The 16,959-nt window shown below is 29.3% G+C and overlaps 1 protein-coding gene across 6 annotated transcripts in view; it reads left to right on the top strand.

The window, feature by feature from the left end:
- The window catches only part of LOC122520628 (ion transport peptide-like), a 36,222-nt gene that overhangs the window by 1,728 nt on the left and 17,535 nt on the right, over positions 1-16,959 (top strand). Inside the window, exons 1-2 of one of the 6 annotated variants that reach the window (XM_043640786.1) lie at positions 5,453-6,164; positions 12,447-12,763. The exons of 1 other annotated variant lie outside the window; for it this stretch is intronic. The gene's annotated coding sequence lies outside the window, so the exon portion shown is untranslated. Of the gene's footprint in view, positions 1-5,452; positions 6,165-8,665; positions 9,102-12,216; positions 12,764-16,959 lie in introns of those variants that run through there. 4 more of the 6 variants (XM_043640785.1, XM_043640787.1, XM_043640784.1 and 1 more) reach the window with 4 other exon arrangements.

The raw sequence follows: 16,959 nt of genomic DNA, 5'->3' as shown, positions 1-16,959 counted from the left end.
ATATAACATAGTATAAAGTTCATATAACTGATTCTTTAGTTATAGCTACAAAAGTTATGATATCATTATGGAAAAAAAAATGTTACATGCAGTAAGAATTTTAAATTGAAATTGCAAGATCAGTCATTTTGATTGGTATGGTAAATTTAGTGTTAATAGGAATGCATTGTTCAATTTCGATACTTACGGAAAGATTCTTTTTTTTTGGGGTGAATTATTGATTTTGTTAATCCGGGATCTATAGATCGTATAAACAGTTGATATTATTATATTTGTTATTAGGAAAATAATTATTTTTTTTTCTTTTTTTTTCCGTACTTTCATAATGATAGAAATTTGTAACTGATTTTATTTTTTTCGAATTATCGATCACACGGATAAGGATTAATTTAGATCAACGTGTTTTTATTTAAACGAAAATAATCTTGATACTTTTGATTAAAAAAAAGTAATGAATTAACGTGTAAGAGACTTCCAACTTCTTCAATGAACAAATGACTCGCGCGTAGTAATACGAGGATGAAAAAGGATCGTTAGAAAATACTTGCATAGTTCGGTCACGTACCATTGGCGAAATTTTTATTCGTCTTTTAATTATCTTGACAAATCATTTTTTAATCTTTAGGTAATTCAAAAGAAATTAAGTACATAAAAATTGAATCGAAAAAAAAGTATTTTAAAACTAATGCAAATTAATCTTTGATTAGTAATCATTTTTAGAATTTCAATTCCGACCTCGAACAGAATAATAAATTTCTAAGTAACAATTAGTAATTTTTTAAATAGGAATCAATTTTTTTATCTTGACGTAAGATTTTTAAAAAGAAAAAAAGCGAGAGAGAGAGAGAGAGAGAGGGAAAGAGAGAAAGAGGCAGAATGTATTGTGACTGTAAAGAAATATTTTGCAATTGGTTAGCAACACAAATTTAGATCAATGTCGAAATCTTGTTGATCCTTTTCATAAATCTTTCTTTATCTGTTTTATTTTTCATTCCTTTTACTCTTACATATCCTTCCTCCTTCTTCTCCTCTTCTTCCTCTTTATCCTTCTTCTCTTTCTACCCCCTGTTTGTACGATTCATATAACTTATGCGTTCACCACGTTCGAATTACACCTCTGAGATAATCTCTTCCGAGTACTACCGATCTCTTAAGGTATGGCGATTCCAAGCTCTGCTCCCACGATCTTTTATATCTTTTATATCTTTTTTATCTTTTTTATCTTTTTCTTTCTCCTTATCGAAGTACTCATCTTCTCTTAACCCTTTAATATTGTAATAGTGACTTATACATTATATTGGATTATTGGATAATAAAGTAATGTCGAAATTTGTAATATTTTATATTTAAATCTATAATAAACAATATTATTTTATTAGTAGATTAAATAAACAATAGAAAGTATTTTTCTATATCATTGATTCGAAAAACACTCTCGTCGGTTTCCTATACATACAGTAACGGTATATTGTTTTTTTTTTTTAATACAAAAATATAATATTTTTATTTGAAAATAAATTATTAGTATTGTTTTATTAAAAGTAAAACATTAGCGTTGTTTTATTAGATATCAAATACCGAATAAAATACTATTCACTATTATTTGCATATAGATATCAAAAATATTGACAATTTTGCTATTTCTTATTAGCTCTTTGACTCTTACTGCTGAATATTTTACTACTCAATACTTCAAACTATATCACTCAACATTGACATATGTTTTACCGATACAATTAAATATACAATCGATAAACCACAAATTACAACTTTATGCAACTGAACACAATCCAATGCTATATAACTAAATACAATTAAATGCAACACTCAGTGCAACTTTATGCAACTAAATACAAACTGAATGTAAAGAGAGAAAGAGTGAGAAAGAGATAAAAGTACGGAAGTTAAAGTAACAAGTTAGTGTCCGGTCATGTCTTAAGGATTAATTAATCGGCACGAAGCAAGTTAACGTTGCGAATGGCTACCGATCCAGAAAGCAATCCCGAGAATTCGTTACGGAACTCGAAGGCGAACTACTTTCCGTTCTCTGGGAGGTTGCCAAGTTATTTATAGCGTACACACATAGCATGCTATGGAACTGCAAAAGGAAATTCTCTCTTCTCTCCATCTGCCTTCTCTCCAAAGCAAACGACCGTTTTACCTTTTCTCTTTGCCACATGGCCTCCTCCTCAACTTGCTGCTCTAGTGTCATACCAATATGAACACACCAACGTGTATCTTTCGATGATAACTTTTCCATCGATGTTATTTATCTGAATCGCGATCAATTTTTTTATTTTTCAAGTTATACTTCTTTTGGCGCGTTTTTGAGGTTGTACGTCTTTTGGCGCGTTTTTGAGGTTATACTTCTTTTGGCGCGTTTTTGAAGTTATACTTCTTTTGGCGCGTTTTTGAGGTTATACTTCTTTTGGCGCGTTTTTGGAAAAATGTGATGGGAGTGATTTTTTTCCAAGCGACATGGTAAAATCGACACCACGAAGTTTGTCGGTATTTAACGATGCGCGGCAAAGCGATTTCAAATTTACGGCATGAAGTTAGTCGTCTTTTCTCTTCTTCTTCCTCTTTTTTTTTTCTCAAGCGGGTCACCCATCCAAGTACTAATCGTACTCAGCGCTGCTTGACTTAAATGATCGAGGCGGGATATAGTACTGTCACCGTGCTATGACCGTTGACGGATAAAGTAATTCAATATATCTTTTATATTTAGTGTGAACTGATATCTATATTTGGATATTTTTCTTTTTATTTTGAAGTTATTTTTGAGGTTATTGAGGTTATATTCGTTTTGGTACGCTAAAGAAGTATAACTTCTTACGTGCATACGTAAGTACACATACCAGTTTTTTTAAATATTTTTTCTTGTTCTTGTTGTTGTTGGGGAGTTCGTTGTTTTTTACAACGAAAAAAAAAATACAAACTCAATAAATAATAGTCTTGTATAAATAATATACACACAATTTCCTAAAATGTGAATAGAACTGACGTTAAATCATATTTCACAGAAAACAGTCTCTAACTCTGAACAATGTATTAAAGAAAACAATCAATGAAAATCCTTGGACGATAGATGACAAGCATCATCTTTCGTTCCTTTTTTTTTAATCCTTCGTGGAAAAGGGATCTATTGAATCGATCAAATAAATATTTCCTTTGGGAAATAACTATCGGTTAAGTTCGCTCACACATCACTTTGATCTGTTGATTTATTTATCGATTCGCTGTCATGATCAAGCTTACTGGAATTTAACCAGGATGACGATGAATCATTGCTTCTCTTATATTGTATATATATATCTCGAATAATCCGGTTTTTTTGTCACCCAATTATTTATTTCGTTTCAATCAATCAATCCTTACTTACTTCCGGTGGTGTTTTATTACTTTTAAACAAATGTTTGACTAAGAAATCTCTGATAGTTGATGTTTGGAATGCTTATCTTTTTGATTAGAGAGAATACCTCTTTGATACGAGATGATGATTATGAATGGTTAATTATTGTAAGTTACTTGAGATATATATATATATTATTCTTAATATTTTCCTATAGAATTCTTATATTTATTTATTATTTCTCTATAATTAAATATTTACATATTTAATACATAATATTTATTATTTAATATATTCATTTTTGTGATTATTATACGACAATAAATATACACACACATACATATATTTATTTACTCTTTTTATGTATTAAAATATTTTATTATATAATTATATTATATATTTTATATATATTATTATATTTTTATTTTATAAAAATATTATATTATATATCATATATTATTATTTATTATTTTCTTATTATATATTATTATATAAAAAAATTTTATTACTTTTCGTAATGAAAAAATAATATTGAAATAGAAAAATATTTATTTTATAAAGAAAGATAGTTATTTGACTTACAATTAGATTTAAAAGAGCACTTTCATAATCACCCGGTTAGTAAAACGTCCGTAACGTGGTCCCCTCTTGCGAGAGGGTCTTTTAACAGCGTCAAGTGGCTCGTACCTACGAACCCTACAGTCAACACGATAGACAAAGCTCTCAGTGTGCATCTCGTTGTGCGGAGTCTCTCGTCGTCTTCATCTTCGTCGTCTTCGTCGTAGTATTTGTTGTCAACCTTGTTGTCGTTGTTGTCCTCTGCTACATCGTCCTTATCGTTATCGTTGTCATCATCGATGTTGATCGTTTCTTCGATCTAACGATCTCCAACTATATATTTTGTCTCGCATCAGTTTCCTCTTCTATCACATGTCTCATTATTTTAAATGTTAAGTGTATCTATTAGTTCATCATAGAAATTTTGTTAAACACGATGGACAATGATATGAACCAAAAGAAAAAGATCAATAAAAATGAACACAAAAATTTCATTCAGTTGTACGTGAGCTGAAAGTATACACCGATTATTATTATTATTATTATTATTATTATTATTGTTATTTTCTTTTTTTTTTTATCATGAGATCGAGAAGACGTATTTTGATTCTTTAAAAAAGTATTTCAATATTTCGAAGGAATTAGAAACGTATTTTGGCAACGTTTAAGTGAGCAACCGAGAGAGAATTTTTTTTTTAAAAACAGTCGATTAGGAAAAACGAATTTACTCAAAAAAGATATAAAAATAAAAGAAAAAATAAGAAGAATCGAATGAAAAAATAAAAATAATTCTTTCTTTTTTCGAAGAGAATTTTCTATTGGAACGTATTAATTTTAAATAAATTTTGTAGAATATCGACAAAATTCGATATAAAATCGAACACGATGATTATTATAATTTTCTGAAGATGATAAGAATATTATTCTAATTGGACCATTATTTTAATGAATTGAAAAATATTATTTTATCATTTTTTAATAATTGAAATATAAATTAGAGAAATTTCTCGATTACAGTTGAAACTTACGATTCAAATAAAACACAAATTTGATATAAACATTATATATAATAAGAAGACATTGTTATGATTATTTTTCGAAGAAAAGAAAATAAATAAATATATATCTATATCTATATATATAATTGTATAGACAATTCGATGGAAAGATAATATCGAGAGTCGACAATGTCGAGTCGGCGATTTACAAAGCGTGAGAAAATTGGTTCGAGGGTACACGGACTGGCACGGATACAGAGATTAAACCCATCAGAGCTCTCTGATCGAGTCAGAGAGAGTCAGTCCCTGCAATAGAATACTTTTTTCGCACGACTACCCAACAATCTAACTAACAAATTCTCATATAATCACGATACCATTATTTCTTTGAAAAATCTCACAAAGTACATTAACAAAAAATTAATAAGAGAGAGAGAGAGAGAGAGAGAGGGAGAAAGATAATATAGAAACGTTTAAAAGAAGCAACACTAAAAATAACAAATAAATTGTTAACTTAACGAGAAAGATCATAGATATTTTATTTAATATTTAAAATCTAATTGATTATGTGTTGTCTTTCGAGAAATATAAAAAAATTAAAAATATAAATAAATTGTCACACCGTCATGGAGGGTCATAGATATTTTACATTCATCATTGCACAACTCAACTTGACAATATATTACGTTTTAAGTTTCAAAAGTGAAAATGGTTGAATATTTCATCTTACCTTCGGGACAAGTGAAATCAAACTATTGTGTTACCAATAAGTGCGTATGTGTGTGCGCGCGCCCCCACGTCTACGTGTGTAATCGTGTGTGTTATTATTGTTTTACATTGGTATATTTAGAAATATTTTCTATTTTTTTCTATTTTTATCTTTATATTTGTGCGTATGTATATGTACGTGTACGAGAGAGACAGGAGAGGAAAGATAAGACCATCATACAAGATAACTTACGAATTAATAAGTCATTTTTATTGTAAGTTTCATTATTTCGGTGTAAATTTCATCGATCAGACTAAGTGGATACTTTTTATTATTATTATTATTATTGTTATTATTTACGCTTGGTCACGCATTTATCAATATTTACATTTTAAAATTTATTTTTATTCGAGACTCTCATTGTTAACTCAGTTTGTTCTTCTATTATCTTCTTTGAATATCATTGATTCTCTTCGAACGCCTAAGTGCAGCAACCCCAAAGGCCAACAAGTATTTCGTTTTGCAGACTATTGTGAGATTATCCAAGGTGAGAAATGAACAAATGTGATTTTATCGTCTTTAACAAATTCATTTTTTTTTTTTTGCTAATTATCATTTAAAGAATGATTTTATCATGTTTAGAATAACTTGACTAATTTTATTATTAGAATTCAATCGATGTTTCTTTTTCTCATTTTTCATTTTCCATTAGAAATCGAATAAATGATCTTATATAAAATATCGAATATTATTATCTAATTTCAAATGAAAATTTCAAAAAAAGGTATAGTTTTAATTGATGCAATACTCGATAAATCGTAAAATTGATTCGACAGTTTTCCAACGTTTCTGAAAAAAGACAAATTTTGACATGAAATTGATACAGTTCTCACGAATTGATCATATTTAAAATAAGTTTGATTTTTATTAGAATTCGAAGAAAAATAGTAGATTCATCGATAAGATATTATTTAAAAAAAATTGATTAGAAAATATTTTTTTAATGATTTTTAAAAAGTAATCACATAGATATCTATGGTCTTTTATAGTTTGAATAGAAGTGTGAATTCATTCACGTGAATTAAATCGCATTATCATCATAGCTATTATCATCGTAGTATTTACACTTGATTGATTAGATTCGAGATTAACAACATTTTTATTTTTCCTTTTATTTTCTTTTTCCATTAACATATATGTTAACATAAACATCTAATAACATAATCAAAGATTCAATGAAAATTATGATAATTGATGAGAGAAGAACGGAAACAACGAAAAGGTTATTATTTCTAACTACTGTTTTTTTTTTCTTAAGCTTTAATCTTTTATTCGAAGAAGAATCAAGACAATATCTAATATCATGATATGCAATGATGGTAAAATGACGTCAAAGATGTAACCGAGCAATTAGAAATGTCAATCAGGTCTTTGGCTAATTGTCCTTATTCTTTTTTATGATAAATCCCAATCTCATTATGATAATTGGAAACAGAATTTGCTTTTGATCTTTCGGTTGATCCTCGTACTATACTAAACGTATTATTATTATTATTATTATTATTATTATTATAAAAAATTATGTTTATTTGTCAAGACGAGAAAATGAAAATACATAAAATGTTAGATAACTTTGAAATTTCTTATGATAGTTGTGACAATTTTCTATTCTTTCTACAGACGATTACTATTATTTTATTGTTATTATAAACAAAAAAATATTACTCATTTGTAAGAATTGGAAAAATTTCTAGATAGTAGAAATGACTTATATTGGTATTTAATTGATTGGAAAAATAACAGAAACTAGGAGACTTTCCATTAATTTAATTATTTCCACATAATAGGAAGATCGGATCGCGATTCAATAATTTTACCTTTTCTAGTTAGTATTATAGAATGAATCATATTTCCTTAAAGTCTTGATTGACGTGATCCTACGATACATTATGCAACCGATCGTTTCGTTGAAAAAAAAAACAGTAGATAATGGATAGAAAAAAAAACCACTCGCAAAGACATTAAACGATTAGATTGTAATATCCATCGTACGATACAATTACTCATTTTCACGTGATATATCTATCATGTTTTGAGATCGGCAATCATTAGCATTTAAACGTTATATCGTGCATTTAAATCTCTTACTAGTTTCTTGGTAGATCGATCATTGAGAAATATATCTGTAATGATTCAAATAAATTTGAATTTTTATTCATTTAGAATAATAATGTATAATTTATGATTTTCTATAATGTCTTTGGAAGATTTAAAGAATACAACAAAAAAAAACTTGTTTTATAGGTATATAACGATGATAATAAATGTGTTCGATTTATAGCGTCCATATAATTAATTTAATGAATCAATTAATTAAAATTTACTCTAATTCAATTTTTAAAACATGGAATATGTAGAAAAACATGTTTATTTTTTCTATTCAATTATTCTAACTAATTTTGATGGTAACTATTAGGACATAAACTAGTTTAACTTAATATCATTTAATTTATGATTTTTAGTACAATGAATTAACAAAATTTAAAACAATGAACGTGTTATCAAATCATTAAGATCATAAAACAAGTTAACATTTTTCAATCAGCAATACATTGTACCTAAAAAAAATGATAAATTCACAAAATTCGATGGAGAAGTAAATATAAATCAAATATAAGATAAATATTACAAATTAAGAGAAAAAATGCTAGAAACTGTTTTAACGATTAATAAATATAATAATTCAATCGCATAGTTTTAATTTATAATATTCATATCACTGAATCATACAATTTCTTGAACATTTTTCAACGAACCAACGCAATCCATTGCAATCGCAAATCCATAATATAAGCCAAAGATCAAATTAGTATTACGAGTTTAAAGAAAGAAAAATAAATGAAAAGGCAGAAAGAGAAACAATTTGAACTGTTGAGAAATACTTGTTATAACGTTAGCGTAAATACGTGGGTGTTGAACTTGCCCGAGACAAGAAATCCTGCTACCATTTATACAAATCACGTTTTAAATGCACTCTCTTACGTTTAGTCTGTGAACGATCGTGTTCGAGAAAACTTCAAATGAACGAACGAATGAACGATAGAATAAACGGACGTAGTACTTTGAAATATGTATTTTACGAATGAAGGAATAAACTCTTAAAACATAAATGAAACTCGAAGAATTAAGGTTTCTGTGTGTGTCCCAAAAGCTGTAATAAACTACGTCTTTACGAGGAAACAAATACATTTCTTTCTACACCTACAACTACTACTACAATTACAGAAAGACTACGACGACACGGGTCAAGATACTCAGACTTTCAAAGAGACTTCTACGCGTCTACACTCCTCATCTTGTTTTTCTTGTATTCTTTCACTGTACTCTTTCACGTAAATCAATTCAACTCTAAACTCTACAATTTCAACTCGGAGATTGTCAAATCAACGAAACAACGGAGAAATTTATATTGCTGGTATCAAACGTATGTATCAAGTGTTGCGTGTCTTTTTATAATCATTTATTAAAATCGTCATTTTGTTTTTGATTTATTTGACGAATTTTCAGCATTTACTGTGTGTGATACGCGGTATTATATTTATTTCTGATTATGTATCAAGATAAATGATTTTAAAATTAAATATGGAATTATTATTTGTCTGTGAGAATTTTTTTTCTTATATATAATATATACATTTATAAAAATTATATATTTCATTATATATATCTAATCTATATTCGAATATAATATTTTAATTATTATTATATTTACAATTCACATATATAAACTATAAATAAATTCTTGTATTTTTTTTTTCGAAAGTTATTTGCACAAGTGTAAAATGCAAAAGGTTTTTATAAAACGGTAAAAAAGAAAAAGAGAGGAAAAAAATTTACACAGAAGGATCAATTGACTAGTAAAGAATGTGGAGTAAAGTAAAGTATGTAGGTATACACGTTCGTAAAACCACTTTCCGTTGCGAGCTCTCTTTTTCGAACGCTTAACGGGAAAGCGGAGGGGCGGGCGACTCGTTACGCAGAACCTTTTAATAATAAGCACGTACATCGGCCGATAAACGTCTCTCGTGGATTTCTAACATACACACACACACATACATAAACACAGATACAACGACTCGGAAAGGTTGATGCAACCTTTCGCTCAGTTTACGCTAAGTTATTCTTGAAGAAATCCTCGGAATTTTTTAATCGAACCTTTTATTTTATGATCGACATGATCTAATCACCTTTATTCATGAGCATTAATTACATTTGGAACATTATTTGCGTTAATAATGAAGGAATAATTTGCTAACATTATTTATGAATGATAAACAAAATTTGTATTATCTCTTCAATAATTTCAGATTTGTATATATAATTTATTTAAAAATTTCGACGAAATAGAGATTCTAATTATTTAATTAAATTTAAATTTTAACATATAAATATATTATTTAGTATTATAAGCGTTTAAGATTAGTAGGTATATGTTAAAATACTAAACACATTCCAATCGAGCGAAAAAATTTTTTGATTTGGTGACCATTGACGTCATATTATAATTATTTCTTAGTATATGCACACTTTCTGAGTTTAGTAATACATGATTTCTACAGCTATTATGTTCTGATACGAAAAAAACAATCTAATACACTTATAAAAGTGACGAATATATATATAAAGTTGCAGATAAATACATTAATCAAGCTAAAATAACTCTTTCGATTCAGGGACGCCATATTTGTTTTGCCAACAATCTTCCAGATTATTCATTCTTTCTTTTCTCAAATTTTTAATACATACTTTCAATTTTTTATGATTTCATACAAAATAAAGATTAGTATAAAGACTAATTATTTGTATAAAGACAATTATATGAAAATATCAATCACACTGTAAAAGATCGATAAATGATTTCAATTTTGTGACCATTGATCACTGACGCCATATTGTAATTAATCATTTCACATATACGTTATACTTTCATTAATAATTTCGCATAAAAAAGAAGAAGAAAAAAATTATACTCGTATAACAAGTATACGAAAATATCAAGGAGGAACTTTCTAATACAATTCAGTGACCATTGATAAAATCTTTTATTTTACTTACAAACTAACCTCTTTTGCTTTTCCTTTCTTTCCCTTTCTTTTTACTAATTATAAAAAACACATTTCTAATTTTTCGATTCAGCATAAAACTCCCAATCAGAATTCAAATCGAAACGAAGCTCATGTCAGTTAGCATTGACGCTATATTATAATTACTCACTTTCTACCAGTCCCTCAAACTATTGAATCGTAACATACATTCCTTCCAATTCCCTCCATTAAAAAAAAGGAACCCATTACAAAAAGAACATTCGTATTCTATATTTTTGATGCTTTAACCAATAAACGTAACAATCCAATATCAATTCTCCTATGTTTCTCCAGTGTATATAAACAAATACCTATATCCAATCCTTGTTGATACGCATGAAACGAAGACTCAGAATCAGAAGAATCAGAATCAAACTCACATTCAGAAGAAGAAGAAGAAGACGAAGACGAAGAAGAAGAAATAGAAGAAAAAGAAGAAGAAGAAGAAGAAGATCAGGCACGTCGTGAAGAGGAGGACTTTGAAAGGAGGAGAAGAAGAAGAACCGTGCGCTGCTCGCGGATGGTCGATGTGATGGCGGAGGAAGAGGGGAGGGGGAGGAGGAGGAATAAGAAGAAGAAAAAAAAAAAGAAGAAGAAGAAGAAGAAGAAGAAGAAACGCCGATCGAGAGTAACACGCGGAGGGTCCAGCTCTCTCGCGTTGCGGAGAAAGAGGGGGATAAGAGGTGGAGGGGTGGAGGGGAGGGGGAGGGCTGGGGAGGAGGTGGAGTAGTAGTAGTAGTAGTAGTAGGAGGAGGTGGGGGAGGAGGATGAGGAGGAGGAGGAAAAGAAGGAGGAGGAGGGCCATGTAGGAAGAGAGGAGGGGAGGGGGGCCTCGGGAAGAGCGCAAGTTCTCATTGGTTCGCGCCTCGGCCATATTATAAGCGGCTGCAGTCCGCGCTAGTTAATGTTAGCCCGAACCTCCACAAGAGACAGACGCATCTCTTCTTTGCTATATATATATTCCTTTACTAGAAAAAAGTTCAGATTTATAATTGACGACTCGTAACGACGTTTACGTTAAATAAGACTCTTCTATTTCTTTTTCTTCTTTCGAGAACAAGACCGTTTAGTTAAAAAAAAAAACTATATCGCAACTTCCAATTGAGGTACGCACACATCATATACACACATATATATATATATATATATACATACATATATAAATATATGTATATATGTATATGTATATATAAATATTTATTATCAAGTTCGTCCATGCACACGTGTGTTTTTATTCTACGAGAAAGAGAGAGAAAGAGAGAGAGAGAAAGAGAGGAACGTAAATAGGTAGTGAAAGAGAGAATACTCTCTGTGAAACGACAGTGTCTAGACGCTTTCCAATTGATCTTATTCTTTTGGATCTTCTTTTTATTCTTATTCTTACTTTTATTCTTAATCTTAATCTCCTTCTTCCTCTTCTTCTTTTTCTTATTATTATTATTATTATTATTATTATTATTATTTCGATCGACGAAAAAATGCATCATCTGTGACATTGTGTGTTAATCAATATTTAAAATTTGATTTTTTGAATCATTTTGATCTGCTTCGTTTGTTTTTTTTTCTTCTTCTTTTTGGGGTTCCATTGAATTCTCTTGCTATAATTTTGGCAAAGTGAAATATTTAATTGTTGTTGACCTCTTCTCTCTCCTATGGTTCTTCTTGGATAACATTTTTGAGAAAAGGACGAAAGTGTATTTAAAGTGAAAGAAAAAAAGAAAGAAAGAAAAAGAAGAGAAGAGAAGAAAAGAGAAGAGAAGAGAAGAGTGGAGGTTTAAAGAGAGTGCGATCATCGACAGGATCCTTTCGATCGCGAATACGCGCTGTGCGAGAGACCTAATTTCGTTTACTCTCTGGAGAGTGGTTCGCTCGAAGAGAGCGTGAACTATACGAAACGCTACGAGATCTGACGAGAGGGACTGTGCAAGAGAAAAAAAGAAGAAAGGGAAATACAAACACACACGAACACGCACGCGCGCGCGTCCATATATTTTCAAAACCAGTAAGTTCGACACTATGATATACTTTTTAATACTATTTTTATTAATAACGCCTCCTCTGCGCTAACATTCGTGACAGATGTCAACGTGAAACTTTCATAATATCGCGATAAGATTGTCTTCACTATTTTTTTATCTATTTTTTGGCGGTGGGAATGGGATTTTTTTGGTAATTCTTACACAAATATAACATATTGTAGGTTTATCGATAGTAATAGAGGAAATTACGAAAGAAAGAAAAATGAAGGTGGGGGGGGTGATAACATTTAGGTAAAATATTAAACGAAATGATATCTCTTATAGCATATAACATACCTCTTATAGATTTACTATTAAAGATAGAAATTATTTTCTTCGATTGTTAGTTAGGAAATTAAAAAAAAAGGAAACAAAAAATTACGAGTAAGAAAAATATTCCATTTATATATATATATGGGTAAAAATGCCGGTTACCGTGAAATAAGCACGCATGCACGCAAGCAAGTAAGCAACCCTGTACCCGCGTAAAGGTAAGGGCACCAAAGACTTTCTCGCGAGAAAGATCCTTTTGCTCCTTTTCAGTTGCTCGTTCTCCTTGTCCTTCTATCGCGACCCACGCAATTCACAAACCAACGAAAGAGTTCTTCTTACACGAGAACGGTAATTTTAGTCTCGTATCAACTATCGACGCGTTGATACGATTATTCTATCTATATCTATAAATCATTTGAGTTTAATCGAGCGTGTAAAAGATTCTACTACTTTCTTTCATCTTTAAAGATATATAACTTAAAAATTTCTTCTATGAATGATCACGATCTTTATCAATTTATTTTCATATTTCAATATTAGGATTCTTATCAATGTGTTCCTGGTTTGTGTCAATAAGATTGGTAGAAAATAAATATTAAGTTTGATTCAAAAGTGTAAGAGTCATTTTATAATAGTATTCATTATAAGATATCAGTGAATTATTATTTTGTGTTTAGGAGTGTACCAAAATTAATATCATCATTAAAATTTAATATTAGATCGGTTTTTTTTAAAGCAATCTAAAAGAAGATCGTTAAAATAGAAATTATTTAAGTTTCGTTTCGAAATGTATCATAAGATCAAATAATGAATTTCAACGTAGTATTGGTAGAATAATGGATTAGAAATAAATAGTAGAGTGTTTTTAAAAGTGTAATATTAAAAAGATATTATTGTAATAATGTTCGTAATATATTTCTATTAGAAGTTATATTAATCGTGTATAAGAAAAATAAATAGGAGTGTATCTTGGAAAAAATAATCTCCCTTTTTTTTTTTGTTTAAATGTACGTACATGCATATATTAACTATGGGTAAAGAGTAGAATATAAAAAAAAGGACCGGTGACTTTTGCCATCATTATTATCTAATATCCATCGTAATAACATGACTGGCAATTTTAAATCTATTCTCGTATAATATAGTTTTTATCCTATACATTTATATAAATAAACAAATATTCAAAGGATAATTGAACTGAAAGATAAAAAACACTTAATCTAATGCTAAATAAAATACTGACGCAATACAAAATATAATTAATTTAGACGATAACAGGAAAAATAATAAATACAAAATATTTCATTAATCTATTTCCTCCTATTTCTTTTTTTTTTTTTTCTTTTAATATATACAATACTATACAAATATATCTATCACATATTATTAATTACATATACATTTACATTTATTTATTTATTTATATATAATGTTGCGTTTTTCGGACGATAGAGTACACATATGACAAAAATTTTTCAAAACATATTCAATGGAAAGGAAAGAAAAAAAAAAATCAAAATCAAATTTAAAAAAAAAAAGGGATAGTAGACAAAGAATAAAAGATCGAAGAAGGAACACACTCTTGCGATCCCATGGTACGATACGTGCTCGGCGGCTGACTCGAAGGGACTAGAAGATGAAAAAGAAAACAAGAAGAACGAACCAATGAACGAATGAGAAAGAAAGATCAAGATAAAGAAAGAGAAAGAGAAAGAAAGAAAGAGAGAGAGGGAGAACATAGGGGATCTATCTTTAGAGTTCATTCAGAGAATCCTTTGGCCACGACCGTGCAGAGGGCCAACACGCGAGCTGACTCAGGCGTACGCTCAAACTCACCCACGCACATACACACGCACTCTTCTAACATGCATACTAACAAGAAAGAGATGGATAGAAAACCTAAAGGAAAGTGTTTCTTATATCCGAGAAAAGAAATTTAAAGAAACAAATTTGTATACGCAAAAGTAGAAACATATTTACGTTTATCTTTTTTTTTTTTTATTTTTTCTATTTTTTTTTTTTTTATTACTCTCTACAGGTATAAGTAATATATTACGATAAAAAAATAGAAATTCCATCGAGATTATTGCATAATAATAAAAAGAAGACAAGATTATTGGTTTCTATAGAAAAGAGAGAGAGAGATGGGGGATAGGTAAAAGGAAGAAGGGAATGTTTTTCCTTCTCTCTCTTTCTCTCTCTCTTGGAATCAAGATTTAACGGTGTGTTGCGGATTAGAAAAGGCAAACACGTAATATCGAAAACTGGTTTGAGAACGTCTACGCACCTGGGGAACGGCGATGGTGTGCGGCGTGTGCACGCCGAGACGAATGACGTCGATATCCCCTGAGCTAATTGAATTGTGAAACGTGACGCGCGTGAGTAGCTCGAGAGTAGAGTTAGTTGATAATCTAGTAAAAGGTAAAGGAGAATTAATGATAAATAATCTTTACGTCATCTTAACGAAATATTTATGTTTCTTCGGTAGATTGGAATTCAATTTCATGGATTGAAAGTTAAGGATGGTGGCGTTGTATCAGACAAAATTTTACGTTATACGCAATTTCAAAAGTAGAAAAGTTATATATGTTAAAGTTGAGATTAATTAAAGAGATTTATTAGAAATTTTTCAAATGAAAAGTCGAAGAATTATGGGAGAGGAGATTAAATGGAAAGATAATATATTTCATTAAGCAAAGTGAGAATACTGTTTCACTGAAAATATTATTATTATTATTATTATTATTACGTGTATGTAATTGGTTGTATATAAATATATAAAAGTAGAAATTTTACTAGAGACGTTTATTCAAAAATTGTAAGTTGATAGTTAGAAATATTGTAGAGTTAAAAGTATGAGAGATAAAGAGAGTTAAAACATTTCGCGAGAAACGAAAGATGCTGAGCGCAGAAAATTATAGTGCGCTTAATTAAAGTATATACAAAAAAAAAATAATATAAACTTGATATTTATTAAAGATTATACGTTGAAATGAGAGACACTAAGGAGAGAGAGAGAGAGAGAAAAAATCAAATTTATTGAACTAAACCAAGGATACACCAGGATATGCCTGAACAATTACGTTGTAACTAATTAAAGTTATGGTATATACAAAGTAGATATACTGGTAATTAGCAAAAAATTGCACAAGAAGTAATGCACAATTTATAATACAAAAAAAGAAAAAAAACAGAACAGATATTACGTAGACGTAGTAAAAAAAAAATGAAAAAACTAGATTATATGAATTATAATACATACAAACTAGAAAGAGAGTGAAAAAAAGAGAGAGAGAGAGATAGAAAAAAGAGATAGAAAAAGAAATACATTATTGAAACTAATACTTAATACGAGTTATATAAAAAAAAAAAAAAAAAAAAAAAGAAAAATCAAGATAACATTATAAAAAAAAAAATTAAAGTAAGAGACAAAAAAGGGGAGAGAAAAAAAAATAATTATCTGGATCATAGAGTTACGTATATCGTGGCTTATTACAAAAATTTCTCGTACAAATATTACTTTGTATTAAAAATAATAAGAAAAAAAAAAAAATATAATGGTGCGCGTGTAAAAAAGATGAAAAAATAAATTTAAGAGAATAATGGAGAAAGAGAGGGACGTCGTTAAAAACTAATAATGCAACGTTTTAAATAGAGAATAGAAATCAGCAAAAGAAGGAGAGAGAGAGAGAGAGATAAAGATAAAGATAGAAATAAACAAAAAGAGAGATATAGAGAGAGAGAGAAAGAGATAAAGGTAGAAATAAACAAAGAGAGAGAGAGAGAAAGAGAGAGATTCGTAAATGCGCGAGCGTAACAAAACCACAAGCACGAGTGTACGAGGTATATCGAGTTACCTTCTCAGCTTGTTCTTTACGCGTAACCGCACTCTGCTGCGGTCTCGAGA

The sequence above is a fragment of the Polistes fuscatus genome, unplaced genomic scaffold, assembly GCF_010416935.1.
Source record: "Polistes fuscatus isolate 324 unplaced genomic scaffold, CU_Pfus_HIC Scaffold4, whole genome shotgun sequence".
NCBI lineage: Eukaryota > Metazoa > Arthropoda > Insecta > Hymenoptera > Vespidae > Polistes > Polistes fuscatus.
Note: the sequence above shows the minus strand (reverse complement) of the source record. Positions and strands in the feature narration are given on the sequence as shown.